General features: G+C 39.4%; 1 protein-coding gene across 11 annotated transcripts in view; it reads right to left on the reverse strand.

The window, feature by feature from the left end:
* The window catches only part of TJP1 (tight junction protein 1), a 159,296-nt gene that overhangs the window by 50,399 nt on the left and 91,762 nt on the right, over nucleotides 1-17,135 (reverse strand). The gene's annotated exons all lie outside the window — the stretch shown is intronic.

Here is a 17,135-nt window from a genome sequence, read left to right on the forward strand (position 1 = left end):
ACAGTACAACTCTGAGCTTGCATTAACTTCACACATCCAAAGAAAGCAAGTCTCAAATCAAGGACACAGGAGTTCAAAAAGGAAGAGAGGGGAAATAATGTTAAGTCTAACAGCTCCTTGAAAAAGAGTAACTTCTTGTGTTAGAAGTTGTTAGTGACTTTGCAGTAAGGACACAATGGTAACAAACAGTTTGGTTTAAAAAGCACATTACAGGGAACACAGTAGGGTTCTGTTTTACTTTCAAATGCAGTGCTTGTGAACTGAGAGAGGAAGAGAAACAAGTCCAGGAAGTCACTGGGCGAGAAGAGAATGAGAACTAGAGCAGCCATACCCCCTGGCAGGAGATGGACATGAGACTTGGATTGGGAGGACAAGGTAACAAACACCACTATAGCATGCAAAAGGCTCATTCAGCCATCAGCAAAGTAAACATTCCTAAACCTTCTTATCAGGCAAATGTGGAAAATGGAAAACACCTCAGTTTTCCTCAGCAAAAAGGACTATCTCCATTCTATTAACATCTAGCTTCCATATTACTTCACCATGAAATGGATTTTCCTGTTTTCTGAAAACACCTACCTTGAAGAAGTATCTCCAAGATGGTCCTGCTGAAAAAACTCTTTCTAAAGCTAACACATTGACGATTAGTAGGTGTTACAGAAGAAAAATTAGAATGCTACAACTGTCCTTGAATTCAATCTCAAAATTGAGTAACACGGCTCTGACAGAACTCAGAATCAGGTAATAAGTTGAAGGTATAGAAAGAAAAGAAAAAAAACCACCACACTAAGATGTATTAGTCAGTAAAACCAGTATTTAAATTCTGAACAATATAGTGCAGGAGAAAATAATGGGAGAAAAAAGTCCTTTGCTTTTTTAAGTTAAGCTGCTCCATCGCATTCAGAAGCCCACAGATCTGCAGATGAACTCACACATCCCAAGGAACATCTTCCTACAGCTCCATCAACATCTTCATCTCCATCAGTCCTTCATGCCCTTTTTGTTTAGTGTCTATGTAATATAAATTAAACTTATCCACTACTACTATGACAAATCAAAGTGATTGTGAAGATTCAGTTTCCGAAGAGTGGTGCAAAGGGATGAATGGGATCTAAGAGAGAGCAATTCAGTTGTGTGAACTAAGTGAAGAGGTGTCCTACAACATCAGCAAGGCAAGGCACAGCAGCCAGGGGCCTTGGAGCCAAGTCTGCTGTCAGACCCAGAACACACTGAGCATCTCCTTAGAACAGCACCTGGAGGCCACCACTCGGCAATACAAAGGGTTAAGGAGCAGCAACAGCCTAAAGCTTAAGGCCACTTCCATTCTCAGCACAGAGGATCTCCTTTACTTGAAAAGCTGCTCTGGACTGAAACAAGGAATCAACCTGGCACTGATGATGGCTTTCTGGATGGAAAAGGACTAGCCAAGAAGAGAAGCTAGCAAAATAAAAGGAGGAAACTTCTGAGGAAGATTATTCATTGACTACAAATGCAGAAACACTGCCCATATAACAACATACCTGCAGACACTTTGATAACCCCTCTGCTGCTTTCATGGGTAACACAATTGCTTACTCACAGCCAGTTACAGTGGGATTTCTTTTTTTATCTTAATCCTGGCTATACTATTAGCTAGCTGCAAAATATGGATGTCTCATTTCAGAAGGCAGAAGAAACCTCATTTTTACCAAATATTTACAACCGTGTTTTTCTATAAAACCTTCTTATTTCTACCTTCCAATTCATTACTATTTTCCTTTTATAAAAAGCAGTCTACTCCCCTCTCTTTAGGAGCCAAAGCCACAAACAAGCACAAGAGAATATACCAGCAGCTCCAGAAGAATCAGCAAGCAAGAAGAACCAGTAAGACATGGCCACACTTTTTTCCTTAAAAGGACATGCAGCAGCAACAGGGGTGACCCTGCTACCCAAAACATCTTTTTATTTCAGTCATAACTCCTCATGTTCTTAAAGAGAAGCAATCAAACCAGCTCCATCAGGGGGCCAAGACTGGACATGAAGCACTAAAAGCAGGCCTGAGATACTGCCCAGCAGCATCAGCTGCTCTGATCACAATTCTCCCCTTTGATTTATTACTGGCAGCAGGCCCACCACTGCCTTTCACTATACCAGTGGTTCACAACCAAACCTCTTCAGAAAAGCTGGATACAAACCACTAGATACTGATTTAAGAAAAGCACTTTTTAAAAACACCATGTTCTTGTTTTTGGGGGGTTGGATTTTCTCTCGTGTAGACTGCATCCCCACCCCACTCCTAACAGCTGAATTCCCATGAACCTCAGGCTGCAGAATTACCCCAGCCACTTCTCACTCACTGAGTCAGGAGCCAACACCCAGTCTCCTTCCCTGCCTTGACCAAGCGAGGGCAGAGGAGACATTGGCTACAGTCACTGGAAAAAAATGACAGAGTCATTGCTGGACTGTACACAGGCTTCAAACTGGCCTCTGTAGGCATTCAGATTTGCATAACCATCACATCGTTTCCCATCCCACCCTACACACTCAGAGCTAGGATTTCTTTCTTTCCCGTTTGCACATCAAAGTAGAGGAATGAAACAAGGGAATTCACTGGTATGCTCAAGAGCAGTAATTGTTGACCAGATTAGAACTTCCTAGCAGCAAGCTGCCTTATGCATACCAGGCAAAACAGCACACCTCAAAAGCAACTCTTCTCATGAAAATCCATCTGGAAGAGTTACCATTATTTCCACCATTGTAGATAACTAACACTGAATTTTATATAAAACCCAGCATGCAAATCCAGAAATCTTAAATTACCTAAAATTACAATCTTTCAGATCAAATACCTTCAAGGCCTGCCTTTTGTAGTTTCAACCTTACCTTCCACTTCACCAGTTCAGTTTTAAGGTGACAAAAAGCCCAAAAAGACCGAAAAACACAGTTCCTTCAAAGGAGAAAAAAGAGCCACACCCAGAAAGCCAAAGGTTAACTGTAAAAATGGTCACAAAGCTACTTTTGTATTTACATCAGCAATTCAAAATAAACTCATTTCAGTGGAACTACTGCCTCACCAACAGCTTTAACCACATGATACTAACTTCTATTCCCACAACTTCCCATACATCAATGATACAAGATTACATTCTTGACCAAAACTGCATCATGTCCATTCATCACCACTCTGGAATGCACATTCCCAAGTATGCAAGAAAACTGTGGGGGCAGAAATGACCAAAACTATTTTAAAATATGCGCTGGGCTTCTACAGAATTGCGTCTTCTAGCTACTTCAAACCGTATTTAAAAATGGAGTTGGCAAACCCAAAGCCCTTAAACAAGAGCAAATTTCTCTATTTTTTAAAGTTGTTTTGATTATACTTCACATTAAAAACCACAACAAAACTATTGCCTGACACTCCAGTTTGCAACCTGAAAACACACTCAAGTTTCCACAGCCTTTACCTCACCCTTGGATTGCCTCAGCACTCAGTGAGCTACAGAAAGCAGCTTTATTGAATTTCAACATTCTGAGTGCAATAAAATCTAAGAAAATAACAAAAAGGTTACAGACCAGGGGAAATAACTGGTGTAGATGTTTAAGTCTTTCCCCATCTGTTACTTTAAGTTTCACATTCTAGAGCAAGGTAAGACTTTAATTAACAGAAGAGAACAAATTCACTTAGTGAGTGACAAAGTTCAAAAAGAAGCAAGGAAAAAGGGTAAAAGAAATCCCACTTAGCTGTATTTTCCCCCTCTGCAAATATCTATTCACACTGATGTGCATTAATTCCAATCTGTTCCACAAAAAAAAAAAATCAATGGCAGAAGGGCTTCCACACTCTGGCCTGATGTGAGTCAGCACCTCGACTCTTGAAGGAAGGTGCACATAAAACAATGCCATTTAATTTCACAGCTAAACATAAATTCTTTCAAGAGCAGAACCTCACTTGTAGCCCACTCTTGCCCTTGGATGTCACCGCCAGCACCCCAATCATCAGGTGTATATTGGCATCTGCAAGTACAGGATGCAAAAGGCCAATTTTGTGACAACACACTTCTTGGATAAATCAGCAACATATTTTTAGGACTGTTTCACACCCTTTTTTAGGAACTAAGTTATTACAAGGCAATACAGGGAAAAAAAGAAGTACTTAAAGGCTCTTTTCCCATTCCATCTCTGCTTTACGTCTTGCAACAACACAGTAAACAGAATTTTAGCTGCCCAGTCCTGACAGATGGAGCACACTAAGGCTCCACGAGCACATACCAATTATCACTTTGCGTGCATTTATCAGACTGGTCCCACTTTCCTTGCCAGTGCATTGTCAGTTTAGGAGTCAGTGCTCCCAAGCCGTGTTTACCCTCAAAAGATCAAAGACAACACGTGCTTTACCATAACAATAGTGCGGATTATTGACAAACTTCACAGACTCAGCGGCACTGACACTTCACAGAAGTGTAAACTTTCTGCTCCTCTCTCCAAACTGGAGGGAAGGCTGTTAGTAAAGCATTAGGTACAGAACAGATTAACATCATTATTTCAAATAACCTACAGCTCCACATACCTACATAGAACCCGACTGCATCTGTACAATTAAATGCAAACATCACTACTACTTCAAAATAATTTTCAAATGCAGTACTTTAAGTTTTCTTTATTTTTAGGATACAACACAAGCCTATTGTCAGTTTTGTTGTTCTTTTGCTACTGCTGTTAGTGCTGGGTACACACTTTTTAAATGATGAAATCTGAGCTTCTCATGTAAGCAAGTGATAAGCATCAAAACAGAGAGAATTGTAGTATCTGTAGCTTGCACTTGGAACTCAGCCTAAACAAGGCTGATAGAATGGTAAAGTTAAATTGCAAAGCATTTTTACTTTTTAGGGGGTTCACTTTACATCTGTTCCACAATACATTTTAGAGGCTCTTTTCCCTACCACCAAAAAAATTAGTCTACTCCAGTGCAAGTTAAAAGAACATTTAGCCTAAACCATTTACACCAGTCCACAAAAAACATCATCCAACATGACCAAAAGTAATACTTTTATTTAAAAATGCGTGTCCGTTACTTTCATAGATTTGTTTTCAATATTGATATGAGGAAGAAGAAAGTTGCATATTCTACAAGCACTCACTAACAAAAAATAAAAATTCTTGAGTTATTAAAGGTACAAAAAACCCCCAGTAAACACTGGCAGAAGTTTGACAGCCATCATGTATGTCTGACAATGAAAATCTAGACACACCAGCACTGTAAGTAATACCAAAAGCTTTCTGTTGGCAGGTTGAATAGAAGGAGAATGCCGCAGCATTTTTAGAATTGCCTTTACAGTAAAACTGCTGCTTGTCTCCCTGTCTGTATAGGCCTGAAGAACTACCTTTATTCTCAGCCCTAAGTACCTAATACAGAGACACATCACTAATTATTTTCTCTGGCAGTCAGTTTGGTACCTTTTAGAGACAGAAAAATGAATTATGTTCAAGTACATTGCTCTGATTCTGCACAGATAAGACACAAGAAGCGAAGAATCCCAAACTAATCACTACACCAAGACGTGTCCACAATGTAATAGTGGAGATCATGGCTTCAATTCAATTTTGAAATAAATCAACTATGCAGTAACTCAAGCAGAGCCAGACCTATGAGAAGCTGCTCTCTCCCTCAGTCATCATTTCATCAAGATTAATCCCTGATTGCAAGCCAAGCTATGGTGAAGATGAGAAGCACGTAGAGTATTTCAGAAGAGGAACTCTGAACACAAAGACTAAAAATAAAAGTCTATACATAATTACTGAGAGATGCTACCCATCAAATCCACCTCTTAGCAAGTATTTCCCATCTGTGCTTAATGGGCAGATGTCTTTTTCATTTACTCAGCACATTTTTTGAAATGGAAAAGTATGAATGACATTCTAGTTGTTTATCCAACCAGCTGGAGAAGAAACTGGGTAAGCACTTGGTTAACAGCTGAAAAGCCGGTACAATTTTGGTGAATTACCTGTTTATCCCAGATTACAGCTTCAGTTCATTCAACTGTTGCCCCAAAAAACTATCAAGTTTTTTTATCACTGAGAATGAGATATTGGGGAAGAAAGCAACTGAGTTATCTACAAACCTGGAAATTCAGCAAGCCGTAGTTTTTTCAAAGGAACATCCCCCTAAATGAGTAAGAAGCCAGAAGAGTTCAGCTTCAGGACACCAGACAAATCTGTTAGATGAGTCAGTTCCACGGAAAAACCTATCAGAAGACCACAGCTTGCAAAGAGACCATTCAATCCTGAGTATTCTTTGGAAAAAAAAATCCTAAAGACTAGACAAGTGAGGACAAAAAACAGTGAAAAACTTCAGCAGAAAGGTGAGACACGAAAGAGTAGTTCCAGCCAAGATAGCTGCAGTACAATTTTATCATTAAAGCAAGAATTGAACAGCAAAACAAAACTTACTGCCAGAATGTTTTCAAAGCTTGGCCGATAATAGTCATATCTCCACAGTCATGCAACTTCTAATGATTTGCAGGAGAAAATCAAGTGCAGTGACAATATCTAAATCCATACCTCTTGTATCAATGTATTGATTTAGTTGCATCTTTTCCACTCATTTTTGTAGGTTCACCTTCAGAAGTCACTTCTGAAATGTAATCCTCTCAAAGATACTGTAATATTATCAACATGTGTAAGTTATGCACCCTTTTTGCCTCACTGTGCCATTTAAATTGATCCAGATTAACACACGTTGAACTGAGCTGTGGAAAATATTTTCTTCTATGAAAGTTAAGGTGCAACTATGAAGTACATATGAAAATATATACAAAGCCCAAATATTTCTGTCCTACCAATCACAAGAAGTACAGAGTTCATACTCAAACCAGAAAACACTCATTATGTAACAACACTGTTCAGTTCATTTCCTGCTGTAGAATCATTACTCGTTCTATTCTCTTCACTGTGTTGTTATGGCAGGAAAAATATATTACATTTTTTAACAACATGGAATTTATGTTTTAGTGCACTGTCACTGTACAGTACACAGTCAGAGAGCAAAGGCAATTTTAAGTACACCAGTGCTTATCCTTGCATACACAACACTACTGCTTGAAGAGATTTTAGGCATGGGTTGTGCATATTTTGCAGTTACTGGAATTGCAATAAAGAGGTGAATTCCTGATGTCACACTGCCATGCTGTACAACAGACACTCAGAATTATATAAAATGCCATACATGATACATACAGTATCAATCAGCTGCTACCTCTTTATTTTCCACTTCTCAGCAGAATAGAACTGCTTAGTTTTTGATCCAAATGCACTGAACTCTAACAGGCTTAGAATCTGAGATACAGACAACCAACAGAATATATTAAATATAAACACATTCCCTGGAAACAAATATTAAATTGTGGATTTCTAAACTTGCCCTTGCCTAAGTAATAGGCTATCGTGTTTCTTATGTAGAATCTTACTTGAATTAGATGTCTACTTCCCCCAAACATCCAGCACCTTATTTTCAGAGAGAATATGGAGTCTCTGTGTTTTGCAGAAGGGAAAAAAAAAAACCAATTTATCCTTATAACAGGCCACTGGAACTATAGATTTTATTCTTTTGTACGTATTTCTCCTCTTCCCATGATCTCTGCAATTCAGGCACTACCTGATCTAACAACTATTAATAAAACTAAATAAAAGCAAAGATAGTAAATAAAAAAATCAAGTCAGTTTAATCTCCATTCATGCTTTAGTTCTGTGTCTAATACCAAAGAAGGTACTGGCATAATTATCCTGTATGAAGCCCATTAAGCATCAGACTCTAAAAGGAGACATTTATCAAATTCTTACTCTTCACACCAATTCAAGACATTAGAGCTCAAACTATAGAATATATGCTACATTGCAGTAAACTACTTTCCACTGTACTCGCCATCAATAAAGGACCATTGTTTTTTAATCCCTTCTCTCCCCGGTCACACACACTTTCTTCTCCCTAATCCACCCACTCTTTATAGCCACCGCCTGAACTTTTCAAGGCTGCTTGTTTGCAGCAGCTCTGAATAAACCACACAAACCGCATCTCTCTCACACACATGACTATTTTTGAAGTGAAAATTAACACAAACACAATTTAAATGGAGACAAGTCAACAATTGGGCCCAGATAAAAACTGTGTGTGTAGTCAGCAGGGAAGAAGTGTTGTTATAGAAAATGGGGGCTAAAAGCATGGAATGAGAGCTGGCTTTGTTCACAGGCAGTAGCCTAAGTGCCTATCAGTCAGCAAAAGCATTTTTAAAACAGCTGCATCAAAGCTTTCTGCAAGTTAGTCAGCATGTGACAGGCCAGCACATTACAACAGTGCCACAGCAATCTCTGCATAATAGGAGTGCTCTGAGTGACCTGAAAGGTCAGTGTTTTCAAGCATTCCAGTAATCTGTAAATTGCCTTGGCTTATCACTTGGAAGCAACATAATTACATTGCTTGAAGGGCTAGGACAGTAAAGACAGATTTTAGGTATTATGTTTTGGTCAGTTACATACTAACCTCTACACTGTAAGCATATCCAGGAAACTCAGAATGACGTACGAATTAAAGAAAAGAACATTAAAACATCAAAGTCTGCTCTTCTGATACAGGGAAAACTATTGACAAAGTTTTGTAACCATCCACAGTAGTTTATGAAGTAGAAATATCTTTGAAGGGTTGGGTTTTTTTAAAAAAATTTCTTAACAAGTGTTATAAAATGTTTAAAGTTACTTCCTACAAAACTAATTTTTAAATACAGCAAGACTGCAACTACTACTGAGTAAATTAAAAGGTCCTGTTCTGGAAGTTAAAAGGTGGAGCAAGAAAAATGCAATTTTCATAGTAAGGGCTTAGTTCCAGTGGAAAATCAGTACGCTCTATCAGAGAAAAGAAAAATTATTGTTGCCAGCTATAAATATCCAAAGCAATTTACTCATAGCCAAGCAAGGCTAGTCATTGACTTCGACAACAGATTTTTCTAGAAACAGAAAAGCAGAATTAGATCTATCAGTCAATCTGCCTCACAAGATTAAAAGTGTAGCATTTAGTTGCCAACAGCCTAATCAGGCACAGTCAAAACCACTTGAACCCACTGTTCAATTCACGTGTTTGTGCGGTGCCCCAAAGCAGAGAATGCAGTCCCCAAGGCTCCCTGCACAGGATCTGTCCTGGCAGCTCCCCAGTTCCCTTCACCTTGTCCTGTGTACTCCTTCTGCTGCACACCGCCAGCACCGCTAACAAATCGAGTTCTACTACTTCACTAGAGGTGATTCAAGTATTCATCATCCACACAGGAGGGAGAAAACCCAAATACAAAGAACAAGGCAAAAATTCCCAATTTTAATTTCCCCATAAAGAAGAAAGAAAAAAGCCTATGCAGTATTTCTCTAATTGCTTTTGTTTAAAGTACTTTTAAGGCACGGTTGATTTTTTTTTTTTTAATGGATATAATAAATGCAGTCAGAAGTTCAGGCTAGTGAAACACATGCTGCAGAAACATCACATTTATGTTTAAAAGGCATCTCCTGCCTGTTTAAACTACAATGCTAGAACAACTTCAAGTGCGGGACATAAATCCCACCTTATTGTAAACCAAACTAAGTTTACAGCCAGAAAGACAATCCTCGTATTACCAATAAGGCAAGTGACTTAAAAGGTGCCCTCATCATGCAGGAAGGGGAAAACAAACAAACAAACCAACCCAACACCACTGGTCATTCTAAAGGAGAAATTATCTCAGTAACTCTCGACCACTGGCCCCTTGCTATTCCATACACACCTTCCCAAGACAGAGACATTTACTGATTGCAAATAAACACAAGTAAGAAAACCTTTTATGTTAGCACTGGTATTCAAACAATTTAAACGACAGATCCCCTCATTTGAGACTCAGCATGTTCCTGAGCAGTTCTAGGGTGGATTTACCGCTCAACCACCAACAATAAACAAACCAAAATAAACTACATGAGCTTTGGAAAAAATAACCCCACAGAGTGCTTCTACAGCACTGTATCTGATTCAGATGAAACATGTTCTTCATTCAAGCCATCAACATTGTTTCTGTAAACCTGCATACTTTCTTGTACTTCCTAGCTAAATGCTCCCTGATTTAGGAATATTAATCCAGCCTACATTATCCATAGAGAGCAAAACCCAATCAAAATGCAAGTGCATTTAGTTCTCTCATATGAGATTATGCTCCAGGAATTTCCATTCTTACACAGCTGGGTTATTAACAGAGAGGTTTATCCTGCATGCAATGGCCAATCACTTTCCACAACTCAATTTCAATTCAGGAGGAAACAGAAGTTCTTTTGTCAGAAAGCCATGCCTTTAAGCTTGGCTTCAAGATCTTAATACCCACTGAAAAAATTATTTCAGAAGCGCAGGTTTATTGGAAAAGCCAGTATCCCTGTCACCTAACACTATGCCGAGAAACTAAATCAGGTGAAGGCATTCATGGGCAAAGGAGCATTTTTCCCAACTAACATGTGGGAACAATGCTGGGTCAAATGACCTGAGAAAGTTTTGTGGTGAGAGGGTTAACACGATCTGGCCTTCTCCCAGATTTAATTCTGGGGAAGCTGGTCAACCAAAATGAAAATGAATTATATATTTATTACAAGTCTTGGAATTTGTTCAGATAAACAATAATTGGCAGGTACTATCCTGATTCCATGCAAATAGCAACTAACTAATTAATTGATACCACATTGTCAAGTAGCATCTCCAAGTTACTTCTAGAGCTATACAACTACAGTCATTCCAACTGTACTTTCCATTAAAACCAATAAATCTTTAGATTACATAATTTATGCCTATTATATTTTCAATGAAGCTGAAAGCATCTGTCTACACATTCTTTGTTTTGGTTTTTATTTTTTTTTTTTAACTTTCAAATGTTTTCATACACCTTTTAATAGCAACATGTGCCAGGTCAGTCCTTTGTGAAAGTCATGTCACCACTGCTGTAATTTAAGTAATGAAAAAACTGACATCATTGTTCAAATTTCACAATCTATCCTGTTTCATTATGCTACTGCTTCTGGTTATAATTTAAGGTTATTACTTCCTTTTAATTAACTGGAAAAATTGAGCGGTGTCTCTTCAACCACAAGTTACTTTGTAGTAATTTCTGTGTTATTGAATTCCTGGTGAATATAACTAAGTCATTAATGCTGCTGCAAGAGCACCACGGCTGCCTAAAGAAAGCCCAAGAAGGTTTGCAGGAATGGGCAGTGGATGTTATTTCAGCCTAACAAACTCACCTCCCAGAGCCGTGTCCAAACGCTCGACCATATGTTCTGAAGTGTATTAACAAGTCTCCAAGCACCTTGCTCATTCTATCTCCCATCTGGATACATCCTAAGAAACAGTCACCAGCCCAGAGCACAGATAGCTGGAACAGGTCCATTTAATATTCACAAGAAAATTTTTAAGCTGGATACAGAGAAGGGGGCCATCTGTTAAAGTGATTGCTGACCCAGTGGGGCAGAGGGGAAGACACTGTTACTGGAGCCCATTCAAACTAGGCTCGGAACTGCCCATACAGTCCCAAAGGATCACAAGTTGAAAACTAATTACCGCCTTTTTAGGAGGGGGGGTGGGGGGAATATTTCATAATTAAGTTCCTAAGAAGAAGTCAAATGTAAAAGGCAAATGTGAGGAAGACAGAAGGCTGCTCCGCAGTGCAGTACTTACTGGGAAAAGCCTTGGGAACTACAAATCAAACAAACTTTTGCTCAATTTCTATTTTCAGCATATCAGTACTTTGTATATGGGGGGTGGGGAGACAAAAAGGCCATCAGAGCCATACCAAGTCCTGTTGTTGCTTCCTCTGCTATGGGAAGTTAACCATACACCTTATGATGAGTTAATGTAGGCCAAAAAGGTCACATTTGCCCACTTCTCCTAAGAATGTGAACTTCTTCAATGCAACACTCCCTACTGCTATCATCTTAGTGAATTTAGGCTGCCCTCCCCCACCACAAAAGGGCAGAACATCTGTTTAAAATGGATTAGGAAACAAGAATCCTATTAGAGATTACCAAATACTCTTGAGAAAATACACTCTTTTTTAATGTACAGGCAATATTTAAAATTTTAGCACCGTCAATACAGTTCATTTGTGCAAGTGTCTAAATAAATCCTGATGTGCAAATGCAGTAAAGTCGTCTAAAGAGCTACTGAAGACCCTACAGAGTCCGGAATAGTAAACAAAAGCCAAGTGCCCAATCCTGCACACACTGGGGCAGTTCTCCAACCCTGCAGCAGCCCATCCACATAACCCAAACAGTCCACAGAGCTTGCGGCTTAAGAAGCTGACTAAGAGCACCATAGCAGGAAAACGCCATGGATAACCAAGCAGACACCATTGTCCCTGGACAAGTCACCACACTGCTGGCCTCAGCAGCACTCACTGCCCTCCAGCCTCCAAGGGATCCACGCTGGACTTGAAGTATTCAGCTGAACGTGCCCCTCCATTTTCTCAGATCCTTCACTCAAGCACGTCACAGCCCCTTGAAACAAGAGCACCCCTACTATTTATGACTGTACAGCGCATATTTGAATAATCTGTCCCTAAAATAGCATAATTATAAGACAAGACAGTGTTTTCATTTCAGGACTTTTTGGACTCAGCATAAATACACTGCACAGACTCATGGAATTCATTTTAAGACTTCCCTACGGCTGTTTGCTTAATCAGTACATTCAGTGAAGAAGTCATTAGTAATATATTTGCCTGAGAAAGCACTGGGCATAGTTTGATAATTATTTCTGTTGTATTTATACCATGATAACACGGAAATATTTGTGGGGATATAAATGGCAAATGTCTTTCTTAATCCGTAACAAAAACATAAAAGCATTTATTTCAAATACCATCCCTTAACTCAAACTGACACTTAGAATTTGACAGTGTTACAAACCAAATATTGGGACTATTAAGTTTGAAATGGACACGTACACCCCTTTACTCCCCCCGTACTGTGACTAATCAGATTTTCCCCCACCACTCCAGTGTGTACACAAGACATGGCCTTTCCGCTGGGTAGAGAGGACAGGAGAAGAAAACAGAAAGGAGGATCCTATTTCACACTGAAAGCTTACAGGCAAAAAAAATGGGTGAACACTTCAGTCCTTGGTGAGAACTTCAGCTTTGATGCAAAGCTTTTGGATGAGCGCTTTGACCTGAGATTAACAATACTTTTGCGTAGCACTTCAAGTAATAAACCCACGTATTTTAGCACAATTCAGAGCTTGAGTAGTCGACTAGTTACAGTTTCCAACTCAGTACCTTAAGCTAAGCAGTTAAAAAACAAGTATTTTCACAAGTACCCAGAGGTTTTGACAACACTGGTACATTGCAGTGTCAACAGACATATATTCAAGCTCAATAACCACTCGACTTCAAGCACAAATTCAAAATACTATGTTTTGAGCTTTTTTTAGCACAGATAGAAGTAACTATTCTCATAAGCAGTAGCACAACGTACATGTTAGAATACCTATGATATACAATAACCCATTTCTAGATGTTTTACTTGACACAAAGATTAGCTAGCTGGTCACTGATAAGGTCTTACTGATTTTCCACTCTATAAAGGTGGAGCCAGTTGCCAGGCACCAACAGATTTCAAGCTCTGTTTACATTACAGTAATCTCTACGCTGCATGTTGAACCAGAAGCAAACTCCAGAATACACTTCATAATGACCTACAGAGTGTGGAGCTTGCAGCTCCTCTCACATTGCAGCCCAAGCCACACTGAAAAATGCACCTGAAGTATCATCAGGTAGTTGAAGCTGCTGATAGTCCTAACCGGAACAATGAACTCAAGAAAATCCAAGCCTGAAAGTTAGTCATATAAATTATTCTTTGAAAAATAACTACCAGAATATTAAAGTTAATATTTCCTAAGGTCCAAATACAACTTACAAAAACACTAGCAAAATTAAATTCAGTATTTTAAAGGCTCTTTTTTCCCATATAGGAGGTAGATTCTTTGGTTAAGCTGCATTCTCAGTTACTTTCCCATATATGTCTTCTATGTATTTATTTCTTTGTTGTTCCAGCTGAAGAATCTCACTAATAACCAAAGAAAAACTGATCTCACTTTATAGCGCCCATATATGGACTTACATGGGAAAAATAAAATACTGCTCCAAACTTAGCTACCTCACAGACTGAATTAAAAAACACATTAAAAACATTTGCACATATACATGCTCCATGAGAAACAAACCCATTGGTGTTTCCAAGTAAGATTCTGGGTACAACGCTAACCCATACTTATGGAAACCACGGGTCATTGCCTATAAAAGAGAAAAGCAAGGAGTCCTTGCAATCAGCATGTCCTGAACCATTAACACAGTCGTGTTCTCAGCTCCTGATTCAAGGGGTGGTTAACAGATACATGCCTAGAGCTAGAAAGCCAGTTAGAATAACCAAAATTCAATTAGTTACATGACTGAGGTGAAAGACTGAAATTCTCTTCACGAATGTATTTAAAAATAGAAGGAATTCTCAAGAACTCAGGTTCAGCATTCAAAAAGACTTAGTGATTCACTAAGTTCTGTCTCCACATTTATAATTTAAAAGTTTTTTGGGATTGTTTGTTTGTTTGGTTAGTTTGTTTGGTTTTTTTTTACTAGTGTGGACTATATCTGAATCTCCAATTTACAGGCAGAAAGAAAGTTTACATCACATTACTAAGACCCTGACAGAGTCATTCTCATAGCACGCATTAGTACTGTTCAAAAAGACATCAGAAGAGATTACGCTCCCTAAATTTTGCAGTAACAGCCACCACCAGATTAAACTTCCAGCAAGTCTTCATTTCTCCACCATTTTCTATTGTATATTACCAACAGCTATAACTAGCATGTAACACCTTAACAAAACCACATTCTTTTACAGCATAGCAGGAGGAAAAGTTAAGTAATCAAAACTGAAAGGCAGTGAAACTGTTTGTTAAAGTCTGTTGATAGCACAGCGTAACACAATCAATCACAGCAGCCAAGATTATCTCATGTACAAATACGAATTAGTCAGCGAACCAAAAATATTTTTTTTCTTTTTCATTTTTAGGTTTTTGCCTGGTCCAGTGTGCCAAGGTAACTGTGGATATGGACACAAAGCTCAAAATTATATTAAATAAATGTTAAGAGAAAACCATCAGAGAAAGCCACAGAGGCTTTTTTAATGCATTACAACTCCTAAAATGAGCAACCAGATACCATGTCCAAAGGGGTAATGAAAGGAAAAAAGATCTGGAATGTGAACACAGAAATCCCCCAATATTTTAGTATCTCCAAAGTACTTTTTTAACTCCTTGTCTGTAGCTATTCAAACTACATGGAGAACAGCCCAGGAACTAATGGATGAAATACAATTAACATTATCCATCTACTGAAAGCACCTCTGTTTTGACAATGAAACAGTCACAGGACTTACAAAATTATTTTTCCCCGAGAAAGATATGCTATTTCAATTACATGACTTCCACAGATCCGAAAGCACCCCAGTAAAGAGTTAAACCCCAGTGAGACTATATTTTGCAACATTCTTAAATTAACATACCTTTCAGTATAATTAGTTTGGCTGATACTGTATGCATGTATGCAAGCTCCAAGGGCCAATGTGATATGACCATGAGCAGGAGGAGTTTCAAATAACTGCTATGGCAAGATACAACTTCCAATTAACACGGTCTGTACACCAATCTACAGCCAAAACAGATACACTTTCTGTACACTTCTGCAACTTTAAATACAATTCCGTATTTAAAAATAGAAAAACACTTCAAGACAGTACATACATGCGTGGAAGGCAGAATTGTCCGCAGCCTCACAAAATAGCTGTATTTTAAAAGAGCGTTTTGAACCAGAAATGAGAATTTTATACCCCGATTTTACACACACACACAAAAAAATCTCCAAAATTTAAGTTAATGGAATTTCTCACAATCCCTCATACAGCAGAATTCTAACACAGCACTATTAAAGACAACATTTATCTTCAACTCATATTTGTTGTTAATATAAATGCATTTGAAAAGGGCTAAAAAGTATGTTTTATCTGTGTCCATAGCTAGGTGATATCAGAAGTCTGAAATATTACCCAAAATAAGTTACTCTACCAATTCATTGTTGAAATGTGCTTGCATATATGTTAAAATGTTATACAATACCTCCGGAAGCTTACTTAAAATGAGGCATAAAACTCAGTAGTCAACATTAGCTTTTAAATTTTTTAAATTCCACGCTGGAAGCTGGGGTTGCCTTGAGCACACCTCGAAAATATAACTCTGGAGTTGGCAAAATCGCCAGCTAACACCATCTTACAACAGTAGTAAGTTTGTTACTTAGTATCTCAAGTACCGAAGCTTTTCGATAATAACACAGCAAGGTGTACATTTTACTTTAGCCTGTAGAATACCACTTCTGAGTAAGTGCATACCAGCAAGTGTCATCAGACCGAAACCACATAGTTTCACTCGAAAGCAAACACCACTAAGCCGAGCTCCGGTAACACCAGCTAACACACACCGCGGGAACTCGTCGCGCTGAAGCCGGAGCAACTACTCAGGCGCCACAAGCTAAAAATTAGTTCGAAATTCAAATTCAAACTAGTCTCAAAGCAAACCTTTAATTTTACACGAAGGAGAAATAACCTGTTGAGCGTTCCTAACTCCACCTCTCTCCCCCGGGGCCGCCCGGCGTTACTCACCGCCGCGCCGTGCCGGGGGAGGTCAGAGTACACACCCCGCAACGTGCACCTGCACCGGCAACACCTACGGATCAGGTGGAGGACCGGCACAAGTTTCTGACGGATTACTGCCGCCCCAAAGCTGTTTACCGTATGTCAGCAACAATCATCCCCGACTGATTCAGCGGCCACAGAAAAAATCCTGCAGTACTGGACTCTCCCGGTTGAACCTTTCCTAATTGGTACCCGGCTCCAGACTGGAACAAAAGGGCACGGCCAGCGCACCGCCGGGACCGCGGGGGCTTCTCCCGGGGGCAGGGCCCGGCTGCCGCAGCCGTCCCACCACCGGGCCCGGGGCCCGCACGTCCAACAGGTGGGCGGCCGGCGGGGCAGCGGCCCGGGCCGGGGGGGTGCGGGCCACCTGCGCGTCC

The sequence above is a fragment of the Hirundo rustica genome, chromosome 13 (genome assembly GCF_015227805.2).
Source record: "Hirundo rustica isolate bHirRus1 chromosome 13, bHirRus1.pri.v3, whole genome shotgun sequence".
Lineage (NCBI taxonomy): Eukaryota > Metazoa > Chordata > Aves > Passeriformes > Hirundinidae > Hirundo > Hirundo rustica.